The sequence below is a fragment of the Nicotiana sylvestris genome, chromosome 11, assembly GCF_000393655.2.
Source record: "Nicotiana sylvestris chromosome 11, ASM39365v2, whole genome shotgun sequence".
In the NCBI taxonomy this organism is placed as follows: domain Eukaryota; kingdom Viridiplantae; phylum Streptophyta; class Magnoliopsida; order Solanales; family Solanaceae; genus Nicotiana; species Nicotiana sylvestris.
This window is the reverse complement of record NC_091067.1, coordinates 16,138,542-16,152,177: the sequence shown is the minus strand read 5'-3', so window position 1 is coordinate 16,152,177 and position 13,636 is coordinate 16,138,542. Positions and strand designations below refer to the sequence as shown.

The window sequence follows — 13,636 nt, the reverse complement described above, 5'->3', positions numbered from 1 at the left end:
CTTTAGTGTATTATAACTTTTCTGACCTTAAACTGCTTACACGCTTTATATGAATATCTTTTCTTCTTGTTATGTTTATCCCAGAAGGTCTCTCTGCCTTCTTAGGAGGTAGACTATGAGACTCGTTGGGTATCCCATCATGATACTTAGCTTGTGAGGGTCTGCTTTCATTTTTCATGGATACAACTACTGTTGATCACATCCTTGTCATTACATGATAGGAGTAGCTTTCAACCTAGCATTTCCCACTCCTCTTCTCGATGGAGACTCAAATTTAATATTTATTTGCATTATTTTAGCGTTTGGGGGTATGCCCCAAAGTCGTAAATGTTCAGTATTCTTAGAGACTCATGACTTAGTCTAGTGGGTATTATACATTTTTCATTCTCATTTCGGTATTTTGTGGAGATTTATGACTTAGCACTCAGTTTGAATTTAGCTTTCAGTTAATAAATATGTCATAATATTGTTTTGGGATTAATTTAGTCATCATGATTCTTAGTACAACTTAGTTAAATGTTCCTTTAATAGAAGGACCTCTGACCAAAGAAGATATGGCTAAAACTGTAGCTTCTGCTTATAATCATGGAACTTAGGACCTCTCGGCTCTCTACCATCTATCTTACCATCCCTCAAAATATCATAAACTTCATTCATAACACTTTCATCTCACCCAACCCAATCAAGGAAGATAGAATGATCTGGGGAGTCACCTCAAATGGAATCAATTCCACAAAATCAGCTTACTCCCTTTTGGACAACCTTCAACATCAAAGAGATGAAATCATAAGTAACAATTACTTATGGATCTGGAAATTAAAAGTCCCTAACAAGATTCAATCATTCTTTTGGCTACTCTTCCATGATAGGCTCCCCATTGAAGCTTTTCTCCATCATGTTGGGATACAAGCAGATCCCACATGCAGCTTTTGCAATCAAGCTACTGAAACATCAGCACACATCTTCTTTGAATGCACAAACTCCAAGCTTTTCTGGCCAGCAATCCTCTCACAAAGCACAAACAACACCACTACTATTTTACCATCATTCACAGCTAGGGATTGGCCAAACACATAGGCATCACTCAAGAAAGAACACTACAACAACATCATCACCTAGAAAGAACTCCTACCTTTCTGCTTCTGGCAAATCTGGCTCGCAAGGAACAACAATCTATTCAACAATAGAAAGGAGGGGATGGACACCAAAAGTGCTATAGCTAAGGCAACTGAATATGTAACCATTATGATTGAATAAAGCATCCAAAATTCAAAAAAATATCTGGGTCAAATGGGAGCCCCCAAAAATCAACACTTACAAGCTCAACACTGATAGAGCTGCAACAGGGAATTCTGGAAGGGGAAGGCTGGGAGGAGTCTTCAGAAATGCAAGTGGGAATTGGGTACTGGGCTACATAGGATCCATCCAGCACACCACCAACACTCAGGCAGAATTGCTAGCGATTCTAAAAGGGCTGCAAATTGCAGAAGAAAGACAGTTAACACCGTTGGAAATAAACGCTGATTCAACTGAGGTAATTAGAATGCTACTCAACGTGAATCTTCTTTTTGACTCACTTATTTCTGAATGCAGGTCAATTGTCCAAAGACTAGGCGCCGTGGTGGTGAAACACAGCTACAGAGAGACCAACATAGATGTTGACCTACTGGCAAATAGGGCACTAACAAGAACCTTTTTGAAAATATTTTATAACAGCAGTTCCTCCGGTATTTATCACTCATGTTTTTTAGGCAGACATTGTAGGAAATGCTTTCCAAAGATAAATTATGGACTGTAATATTATTAACAATGGTCAGGCAGTGGGTGATTTGATATATCCACCCACAAACAATCCGTTTGTAAGCCCTAACGAGTAGTTTTTTGTTATATAATGCATCCAGTTTAACCAAAAAAAAAGTTAAAGGTTCACTCGATGTATTGCTTAGGTCAGGTGCCAATCACGTCCTACCCCAACTTTAGGAGCGCGACAAATTTTTTTAGGTAAACATAAGGAAATTACCTAAGTTTTGTTGTCTGCGATGGGACTTGGAGTCTGATTTTGCGACATTTATACCTACTCTATTAGTTATTGACACCCTTAGGTGCCTACCACTCACACCCTCACCAGAACAAGATTCCGAATCCAAAATTATTTTAATCAATTTGCCAAACAAAATGATGCAAAATGTATACATATATTATGTGATACCTTTAAAGATTCTAATTTTATAAATCCAATTCATGTGATTTCTAATCTAGAGATCTATTCCTTGTCTAAACTTTGGAACTTTGCAGTCCAGAGGCGGATCCAGGATTTAAACTCTGTGGATTCAACTTTTATAATATTTAGCATTAAACTTATTATATTTTTAAAGCTATGAGTTCAAATCTACTACTTGTTACAATTTTAGTAGATTTTACACATAAATTTATGTTCCGTATCGAAAGTTATGAATTCAATTGAACCCGTCTCGTATACGCTACATACGACCCTGGCTGGGTCCAGTAACTTGTAACAAGTGCTTGTGACGATGTTGAGTAATAGATCTCTGCAGATGGAATAGTGTCTTTCTTTTCCTTTTATTTTCTCGTTCTATTTTATGTTTTTTTTTAGTTGAGATTAAATCTTAAGATTTTTTATATTATCGCACCGACATGCGTAAATAAAACCGAACTTTGCACATTATATATTATAAGATACTAAACTGTCAGTGGTACTAAATAGACTACAAACTATTTGTTTTTTTAGTGTAGCCTTAGTAAAAATGGCATGGGGTAGCCACTATTTAAGATAATATTTATTTTTTATCCAGCAATTCTAATGTTGAGCAAAAATAGTCACTGTTCTATTAAAATTAATATGAAAAGATATTTTTACCCTTTCTTCCATTACTTTTCTTTCCAAACTCTCGTTTCTCTCTCTCAAATCCCATAACAGTTAATTAGTTGACACAAATATAAATGAATCGGAACTTTCCTTGCTCCCCAACTGAACAGTTTAATGTTGGGATCATGCAATCTGCAGAATCTCACCTTCCTCAAGAACTAATCAGATTGTCTATGTTAGATCTCTCAAACAACAAACGTACTGGTGAAATACCAAACTGGTTCGTCACTAAAAAGTCCACATTATTTGCTCGTTGAAGACATCTTACGTTCAAAATCTAAACATGTTTTTACATGAACTATGATCTCTGCTATAAACTTATGCGTTTGGCAGCAATTAAGGATCAACATGTAATAGTTCAGGACTACCTGTCCTTAATTTCTATGCTTGTAACTCTAAATTATGGATTACATTTCCTTAATTTCTGTGCTTATACCCTTAAGTTAAGGACACTTGGTCCTGAACTTAGAGTTACAAGTTCAAAAGTTAAGGACACTTGGTCCTGAACTTAGACTAACAAGCTCAAAACTTAAGGACAATAGGTCCTGAACTTACAGTTACAAGTTTAAAAGTTAAGAACAATAGGTCCTGAAGTCCTGAACTTAGACTAACAAGCTCAGAAGTTAAGGACAATAGGTCTTGAACTTAGGCTAAGAAGCCCAATAGTTAAGGACAATAGGTCCTGAACTTAGACTAAGAAGCTCAAAAGTTAAGGACAATAGGTCCTGAACTTAGACTAACAAGCTCAAAAGTTAATGACAATAGTCCTGAACTTATACTAACAAGCTCTAAGTTAAGAATACTTGGTCCTGAACTTACAGTTACAAGTTCAAAAGTTAAGGACATTTGGTCCTGAACTTAGACTAACACTCAAAAGTTAAGGACAATAGATCCTCAACTTAGACTTACAAGTTCAAAATAGTCCTTAACTTAGAGTTACAAGCACAGAAATTAAGGACAGGTGGTCCTGAACTTCGAGTTCCAAGTTCAAAAGTTAAGGACATGTAGTCCTTAACTTAGAGTTACAAGTTCAAAAGTTAAGGACATGTAGTCCTGAAGCCCTGAAGTTAAGTTCAAAAGTTAAGGACATGAGCAGAAGGGTATTTTTGTCCGGGCAGTTAAAGTTTATTAAAGCAGTGGCTAAAAACTAAAAATATTTTAAACAGTGACTTAAAAGTAAATACATGTGTTATTAGTGGCTAACCGTGCACTTCCCCGTAGCCTTAACCTCATACTTTATTATACCCAAAAACAAAAAAAGAAAGTGATGACGCTGCCAAATTATTAAAGCATTTATACTCCTATTAAAATCATTTCCATATGGGAATTACAATTTAGAATGTGTCTTATATTAATTGTCTACTTTATAATTGACACGGTTTTTGAAATGAAAAGCCAATGATTATAAATCTTATTTTTGTAAAAAATGGGGGTCATATTTTGACTCATTTTATTTTGTCAAGATAGAATTCACGATAAAGATATATTCACTAGAGTTAAAGTTTGGTTCTTGAATTGTGGAAAATCATATGCAGAAATCACTGCAGTGTTTGACATTTGGCATTTATATTGGAATCTCGATTAATTCGCATTCACGTTACATAAAATTCATTAAAAAAAACTCAAACCCAAAATCTCTTATGCAGAGATTTTATCAATTCCATCACAAACCTTAGGTGGTGAATTGGTTCGCCTTGAGAATGAACTCTCCTCAATTAGCCATGAGGGTTTTGATAGATTTTAATACCAACAAATCCTTTTTGAGAACCTTTTTGATGGGATTTTAATCTTTATGCCAAACCTCCAATATATTATTACTATTTTTTTTTTAAATCAGATGTCCACGAAGGGACCAATAATTATATTCACGGGTGAATTATTGTGCAGTACGGAATAGTGTCTTCCTTTTTTCTTTTTTTCCTATTGAGACCGACTCTTTATAAGTTTTTTACAATATTTTGTATGGGACACAAAGGAAATTTAGATTACAGAATTGTTTTAAATTCATTTTCATATAGAATTCGTTTTCTGCTCTTTCCCCTAAGTGAGGAAAATATAAATAGTATAATAGAATTCGTTAAAACATGTAGGGTCATTCTTGGCTCGTAGATTAAAAAAAAAAAAATTCTCATTGTAGACGCGTGATTTTTGACCCTCCCCGAGAATTTCCACATTTTTAGCATAAATATGTAATTTAGGTCTAATATAGCTATTTTGACTATTTTACTTTATTTCGTCGCAAAAAGAAAATTACAAAAAAATATATATAAATTTTTAGTTTATGTATTTCTCATAAACTTGAAAAATACAAAAAAATAGTACCTTATTTTGTACTTTATATAATTTCGAAAATTACCAAAAAAAATATAGTTCTATTAATGTTTTGTAGTCACTTTAATTTTGAAGAAATACAAAAAATGTTACTTTATATTTTATCTCTATATAAAAACGAAAATTACAAAAAATAGTTTTATTAATGTTTTGTAGCTATTTTTATCTTGAAAAAGTATTAAAAAAGATATAGTTTTGTTTTAAATATTAGTCTTATTTTGATAGTTATTTTACTTACATAGGATTAGTTGAGCAACGTCGTGTTCTTATTCTCGGGTCCGGGCAAAAGAATAATATTCGGGTTCAAACTACCCGTTTTTAGGCCTAATTTTCGGACTTAACCCATAATAATCCGAGCCCACCACACATGGGGGACACGCGTGGGGAACACGGACGGAATCCCACACACGGGGAACCCCATCGCGCATGGGGGACACAAGTCTTGGACCCCTACACACGTGGGGTCCATGTTCTTTGCACAAGCTACAAAATACATAGACTAATTTTGAAAGAGGGGGAGACTTTGAAAATGGGAGGGCTAGCACTGTTCATCGTCTTTTTCCTCAAAGAAGAACAAAGAAAACCCTAACGACCCTACGTCCAAACGCCACCCACTCTCTCACGTCCAAACGCCATAACCGACGCCAAGCTACCAGCCTCCCCATCACCTTCTTCGTCGTTCCAGCCTCATCGTCCCATCTCGTCCAGCTCCAAACCTCTCTGTCACTGCCCCTCGACCCTACTGCCCAAACTACCAGCGAACCACCCACCTCCTTCACGTCCGTCGACCACTGAACTCCAGCTTTGCCAAATGACCCTCAACCGGCACCCCGTCGAACCTAGCCCTCAAAAGTAACGAGCGTCCAAATGACCACTTGGAAAAACCAGTAGCAGCCATGACTCATTCTCAGTCCGTTCGTGTTCGAGTTTCTGGCGCGAGCTATTCCGTCCGAGCTTTGATGACTGTTTCCATGGGCTCCCGTTTGAGGTTGTCCTTTGAGGTCGATGTTGAGGGCTGGTCCATGGCTCTATCCGTTTCTGTTTGTTCAGGTTAGTAAACCTCAAGTATTAGATAAGGAAACGTTACGTTGAATGTTCAAAGATACAATATAGAAATTGGTATGGTAATTTTCTGCTTATGTTTCACCGTATGCATTTTGGTTTATTTTTGTGTTATGTTATTCTTGTTTATTTGATGTCATTTGATCAAGTTGTATTACGTGTTCTACGACACAGTTTGACGTTAATTTGTTCGTCCCTTCCTTTACTTAGTTCATTTAGACAAAATTAGTATTAGTACATGTTGTTACTACTCCCGAAACACTCATTCGCTAAACTCCTTTTATTAAATTTCTAACAAGTTATGAGATTTTAGTTGTAAAAAGGCTGTAAGGTTTGGTATTGTTAAAAGCATAAAAATGGCATCCTTTTAAAATAAAATTAAAAAAAAACGAGACGAGCCTCGCCAAATAAAAACGTACAGATTGCGGAGCCCTCACAAAAATATATGTATTAAATACTTAGGTCTCGGGACAGGCCGTTTAGCGAATTTTACGGCCTTCCCCAAAATAACAATATGCTAGTTGCTTTAGGCGCGCATTTAATAATGTTATCTCCTTAAACTCGGGTGCACATTTATGTGACCCAAATACAAATCTCAACGGAGTCGAAATGTGTCTCTAATCACGGGTACATTGATTGTGACGTGGCCTGAGATGCACTTTCATGACGTTGCAAATCCCTTTTAAAATAATGGATGAGACGAGCTTCGACAAACAAAAATGCACAAGCTGCGGGGCCCTCTAAATGTATATATTAAAATACTTAGAATTCGGGACAAGCCGTTTAGCGAATTTTACGGCCTTCCCCAAAATAACAATACGCTAGTTGCTTTAGGCGCGCCTTTAATAATTTATTTTTCTTAACTCGGGTGCACATTTATGTGACCCAAATTCAAATCTCAACCGAGTCGACATATGTCAATAACCACGTGTACAATGATTGTGATGTGGTTCGAGATATGTTTCCACGATGTTGCAATTCGTGATAAAAATAACATTAAATGATAAAAGCGGTTAAAAGTTAAATTTTGCACATAAGTTCATATTTGTATAAAAATCAGATAATCAAGTCGAATATAACAGTTGAGCGACCGTGCTAGAACCACGGAACTCGGGAATGCCTAACACCTTCTCCCGGGTTAACAGAATTCCTTATCCGGATTTTGGTGCGCAGATTGTAATATGGAGTCATTCTTTTCCTCGATTCGGGATTAAATTGGTGACTTGGGACACCCTAAATCTCCCAAGTGGCGACTCTGAAATAAATAAACAAATCCCGTTTCGATTGTCTTTTAATTAGAAAAAACTCCCTGGTCCCCTCGAGGGGGCGGGAAAAGGAGGTGTGACAGCTCTGGCGACTCTGCTGGGGACAAGACCCAGAACCACTGGTTCAGGGTTAGAAATTCGAGCTTAGATAAATTGTTATATTTGGTTTTATCTGATTTTGTTACATGTTTGGGCTCAATGTGCTAAATGATGTGTTTTACCGCTTTGATATTACTTGGATTTTATATATAAAATGTGCCGAAACCCCTCTCTTCTCGCTCTTGAGGAGTGCACGCTGGTCGTGACTTCTTTTTGTTAGTGTCATATACCAAAATAGAACGAGGATTCGGAGAAGTTGCAAAACCGGATGGCCCTTTGGTTACCGGTACACAGCTCCCATCCTCGGCTCGAGTTGTCCGCTCGGGTAAGCCAGGTCTAGAACAAATACCCAGGTTATGAACTTAGAATAACTCAGCTTCATGCCGGATCCCTAGTAGGAACGTTTATTTTGCATCATGTGCATTTGACTTAGGGGACTCAACACAGGGGTTGGGTCCGTCTAGGACAAGCAACCTAAAAATAATAGACCATCTTAAGGCATCCGATGTGCTACATGTTGTATTTATTCAAGGGTAAAAGGGTCATTTGGCGGATCAATGATAGTTAGGACAAATGGCACTTCTTATCATGTTGATCACGTTAAATAAGAAAGTTGCACGATTTTTTAGATAAGCATGCTATTATGTTAATTAAGCACATGGGGAACATTTGTGGAATTCAAGAAGCCTTGGTATTCCATATGTCCCCCACACTTCATTTTTGGGAAAAGCACATGGAGAACATTTGTGGAATCCAAGAAGTCTTGGAATCCCCTATGTCCCCCATGCTTCATTTTTGGGAAAAGCACATGGGGACCATTTGTGGAATCCAAGAAGTCTTGGAATTCCCTATGTCCCCACATGCCACATTTTTTAAAATAATGGGGAACATTTGTGGAATCCAAGAAGTCTTGGAAATCTCTATGTCTCCCATGCCACATTTTGAAAATAATAATAAATAAATAAATAATAAAAAAGGAGCATTGAAAATTCAAAAAGACTTTGTATGTTGTCATCATTTCCCGTAAATTAGAAAATCGTGAAAAGAGGAGAAAATAACAGTGTAGAGATATAACTACTTATTTGTAAGGAAAAAAACCAATGTCCAAGTAGTGTCGAAACTCTGCCAAAATTTTGGAAAAAAGAAGAAAAGAAGGAATGTTTTATGTTTTACGTTAGTTCGTTTGTTTGATATGAATGAAAAATAATAGTTTGTTTGTTTGTTGTGGAAAAAATAGAAAATGGAAAAGGGTCTTCTCAAAAATATTTTGTTTGCCCGAACTATGCGGGTTTGATTCTCACCGGATGTGAGATACGTAGGCAACCCTCATCGGGTCCAACCCCACCTTTTGCTAAAATAGCCAAAAACAACAACAACAACAACCCAGTGTAATCCCACAAGTGGGGTCTGGGGAGGGTAATATGTACGCAGACCTTACCTCTACCCCGAGGGGCAGAGAGGCTGTTTCCAGGAGACCCTCGGCTCAAAGAGGCAACAAGAGACACTATATTAGTACTATCAATAGACTCATAATAAAACAACATAAAATACCATAAAATCCATAACATAACATAAATACCATAAAAAACAAAGTAACAGCAATATAAGAGATATAGGAAATACGAGAAAGATGTAAGGTATTAATACACAGAAGATAAAGCCCATCATCAGTAGTTGATCAATAGCATCCTAAGACTAATTCCTAACTGGCTAGTCTCACTCTAGTGCGCTGTAAAAAAGACATCACAATTTCCCCTAACCTACAACCTTAATGCTCGATCTCCACAATTCCCTGTTTAGGGCCATGTCCTCAGTAACCCTAAGTCGCGCCATATCCTGCCTGATCACCTCTCCCCAATACTTCTTAGGTCTCCCTCTACCTCTCCTCGTACCCACCACCGCCAGTCGTTCACACCTTCTCACCGGTGCATCAGTGTTCCTCCTCTGAATGTGCCCGAACCATCTGAGTCTTGCTTCCCGCATCTTGTCCTCCATGGGGGCCACCCCCACCTTCTCTCGAATATCTTCATTTCTAATCTTATCCTTCCTTGTATTCCCGCACATCCACCTCAACATCCTCATCTCTGCAACTTTCATCCTCTGGATGTGTGAGATCTTCACCGGCCAACACTCGGTCCCATACAACATAGCAGGCCTAACCACTGCCCTATAAAATTTACCTTTCAGTAACAGTGGCACTTTCTTGTCACACAGGACTCCCGTCGCTAACCTCCATTTCATCCACCCCACCCCTATACGGTGTGTGACATCCTCGTCGATCTCCCCGGACCCCTGAATAAACGACCCCAGGTACTTGAAACTACCCCTCTTAGGGATGACTTGAGAATCAAGCCTCACTTCCACTTTCGCTTTCGTCGGCTCTGCCCCAAATTTGCACTCAAGGTATTCCGTCTTCGTCCTGCTCAACCTGAAACCTTTGGACTCAAGGGTATGTCTCCAAACCTCTAACCTCTCACTGACGCCGCGTCGTGTCTCGTCGATTAGTACTATGTCATTAGCAAATAGCATGCACCATGGCACCTCCCCCTGAATACCTTCCCCTAAAATAGCCAAAAACCAATAATAAAAAAAATGTCAAAATTTTAATTCTGTCATAAATAAGTCAGGTGATGCTGTTTTGTCAAAACATAGCCGAATGTTCCCGAAAGGGACGCCGGAAGGCTGACTTTGCATAAACAGCCACCTTTGGGTCATGTTTAAAAATTTGTTCAAGTTGACCCACACAGCCTTAAAAATCTTCGTCCCCGAGGCGCTGAAGGGCCTTGTTTGCAACACCACGTTTTCATTGTAATTTGAAAAAAAAAGTCAGCGGTCAGGTGAATACCGTTTGAATTTTTAGTCAAAAATAAGTCGAGTCAGCTTCGGTAGTGTCTTAAACCGTTCTTGCCAAAATAGCCTTAGAGTATCTTTCAGTTGTCGAAAGGTTATTTTTGTAAAAGAATGGACAAGTTTGTAAAGTGTCATAAAATAATCCTCACGGCCTCAAAATTCATGTGAAACTTGGAAGGGGCCACGTTTGCAAAAATAACTGTTCGGTTGCATTTGTCAAACGGAGAAAGGAAGCTGACCATTTGTTTTTGGAGTTTGTAAATCTTTTAATTAGAATACGTGGGTTGTTTGATTTTCGAGTTTGTAGGTCATCTTCAAACCTTTGGAAACCAGTTTGTTATAATATGAAAACTGAAAAAAAAATGTTTAGTATTGTTTATCTTTTAGTGGTCCGAACTACGTAAGGTCTGATTCATGCGGGGTCATGATACGTAGGCAATCTCCATAAGATTCGACCACGACAAAAAAAAAAAGAAAAAAAATCGAAAAAAAAAAGAAGAAAAACAAAAAAGAAAAAAAAGATGTTGTTAATGAGGACCGACGGAGTCCATTCTAACCTGTTTGTTTCGCAAATAAAGTTAAGGTGTTTGGTTTGTGGTAAGCCGGACAATGACACCCAGAATCCTTTACTTGCACCTCATGATACACACTCTGCGGGGATCAGGCCTGATAACAGAAGCACTCGAATCCTATTGGGAACTTGTTGACGGAGGTTGATGATATTGAAGCTGGTGGCTAAGATGCCAGTTTTGATAAAGTGAGAGGACGCTCCGTTCCTTGGTTAGCAAGAGAGAAGCTTGTGGTGGTTTATTTTGTTGTCATTTCTGTTGTTCGGATTATTAGGATTGTAATTCGGATATTGTTTTGTGTCAATATCTTTCCGCTTATCTTTCCGTTTTGTCATAGCGGTTTGTTTAAATTTTGTCCAGGTTGTCTAGGATTTTATTCCGGTTTGTTTTTTTTAACTATTTCACCGGTAGTCCAATGCAAAATCCGGTCTTTTATTATTTCCAGTCATCTCTTTGTTTAGTCCTTTTATCATTTTTGTTCAGTGCCGATTCTAGTGACATGACATGCGCACACAGTTTGGGCCTAATCTTAAAAGTTAATCATAAAACCCTGGAAAGGCGATCAGGCCATTTAAAGGAAATAAGGATGGTTGAGATTATTCAGAGCTCGAGTCATATGGAACTGGGGCAAGTAAAATATAAAGAAAACCGTTAAAAGCAAGATTCGCCAAATTGGCATGATAATGAGAGTGTCGCCCAACGGTGCTTTAGAAATGACAAATGAAAAAGCAAATGCGAATATAATTGTCAAATCCAGCACCATCAGAAGAGACTGCAAATCTTTGTTTAATTGTGTTGTTTGCACTTGGCATGTTTTGAAGACTGGAATGACGAAGGCATTTTGTTTTGCTACCTAAACACTTTATCCGTCGTTAGCCCTTTGAGCCTTATTTGTTTTCTTTCATACCCCTCGTTCGGAATCAGTAGAAACGAATAGAAAACGCAAGCATGGCAGGTAAAGAAAAAAAAAAGAAAAAAAAACAACAAAACGAAAAAGAGAAAAGAAAAAAGAGAAAAGAAAAGGAAAATGATAACAAAAAAAAAACAAAGGAAAGTCAAATGAAAAAAAGGGATTGGGAACTACGTTTGACCTGATTCCTCAAAGAGGATACGTAGGCGCTTCACGGCTCGGTCATAGTTTTGAAAAATGGAAAAAATAATCAATTAAGATATCCCCAAGCAAGAAACTGGGGCAAAGTTTGCGTTTGTTGTAAATAAATCTAGTTCCGAAGGTTGTAATTAATAACCCAAAATCGATGCATTTTTGAGCCTTTAATACCCTTTCTTTCTAGCCCTATCCAAAACCCACATTACGGTCCAAAGAAAGACCTTCTGATCAGTCTTCAAAAGATGTCAAGTCAGACAAATGAGAGTCTTACCGGTGAACATAACACTCTGTTCCACAGCAGAAAGGACTCTAATCCCCAGCAGAAAGAGTCATGCCGGCAACACGCCAAATCCCCAGCTGGAAAGTGATACAAATGAGAGAGTCTTATCGGTGAAAATCTTTACGGACACCATAAGGCGATGAAAGCTGAGAGAAAAACCAAAATAAGAGAGACTTGATAGTGAAAACCTTCGGGCACTACAAGTCGAATAAGATTGAGAATCAAATGGGGAATCGCCAAATGAAGATCTTGAAAGATGATTGACAGTAGAGGATAGGCCACATGTGCATGTCATGACTATTAAAGTTGGTATCTGCATTTGATAGGTTTTTATTTATAGTTTCTTTTGTTAAAGAGTCATCTTTTTCCTTTGTCTTTTATTCTGTCCCTTTTTTTTATCTTTCTCCTTTCATAGAAAATTTCCCAGTAGAGTCTGTTTGGTCAGAACCAGTGGGAAATGACTTCAAAATAGGCCATCAACTTTCCAATCATACAAGATGAGATCTGACTAGTTCATCCAAATGGTATGGTCAGCAAGGAACAAGTGCGAGGCCAGTGTAAAAAAAGATATCCCCAGCAAAAGGGAACTGACAAAAGGATTGACGAATGTCAAGAGGGATACCCTTGCCAAAATCAAAGGTTATTAAAACCTCAAGGCCGAGGCCCGTGGACAAAGCAAGGAGAGCAATGAACATGGTGTGGGAAATTCATACTAAACTAAAGGGTCGGGGAAATGCCAGTTTCCGAGCTATGCCACAAAAGAAGAGGGATATCCCCAGCAGAAAGGGATTATCCCCAGCAAATAATATCATCCCCAACAAGTTGTGGAACACAGAGCAAGGAAGGAGAAAGGGAAAACCATCCCAGCAGGAGTATCACAACCAACCACTGCATTTTAAACTAACAAATTTTGTTTGATTTAAAACAGGTAAAAGAAATGGCATTGATGACAGAAATGCATGTCACAAGGGATATTATCAAACTGGGGCAGAAAATTTTCCTTCCATTTAGAAAATTTTCTGGAAGTCAGGTACCCATTCGGGGAAGAATAAAGATAACGCCAGTCTCAAAGGAAGTGGTCTTAGAACCAGTGTTGCCCCAAACATAATAAGTTTCAATGGAGGAAGTTGTTCCCTAGCAAAGGGATGAAACTTGAGCTCAGAAAAAGTAGAAGGCCGGTATCAT

General features: G+C 38.0%; 1 long non-coding RNA gene across 1 annotated transcript; it reads right to left on the bottom strand.

The window, feature by feature from the left end:
- Nucleotides 1–456: 456 nt before the first annotated feature.
- Nucleotides 457–1,863, bottom strand: LOC138882307 (uncharacterized). The gene is made up of 2 exons (XR_011403837.1): nt 1,578–1,863; nt 457–1,474 (listed from the first exon to the last, which is right to left on the bottom strand). It is a non-coding gene; the product is annotated as an uncharacterized lncRNA (long non-coding RNA).
- Nucleotides 1,864–13,636: the final 11,773 nt, after the last annotated feature.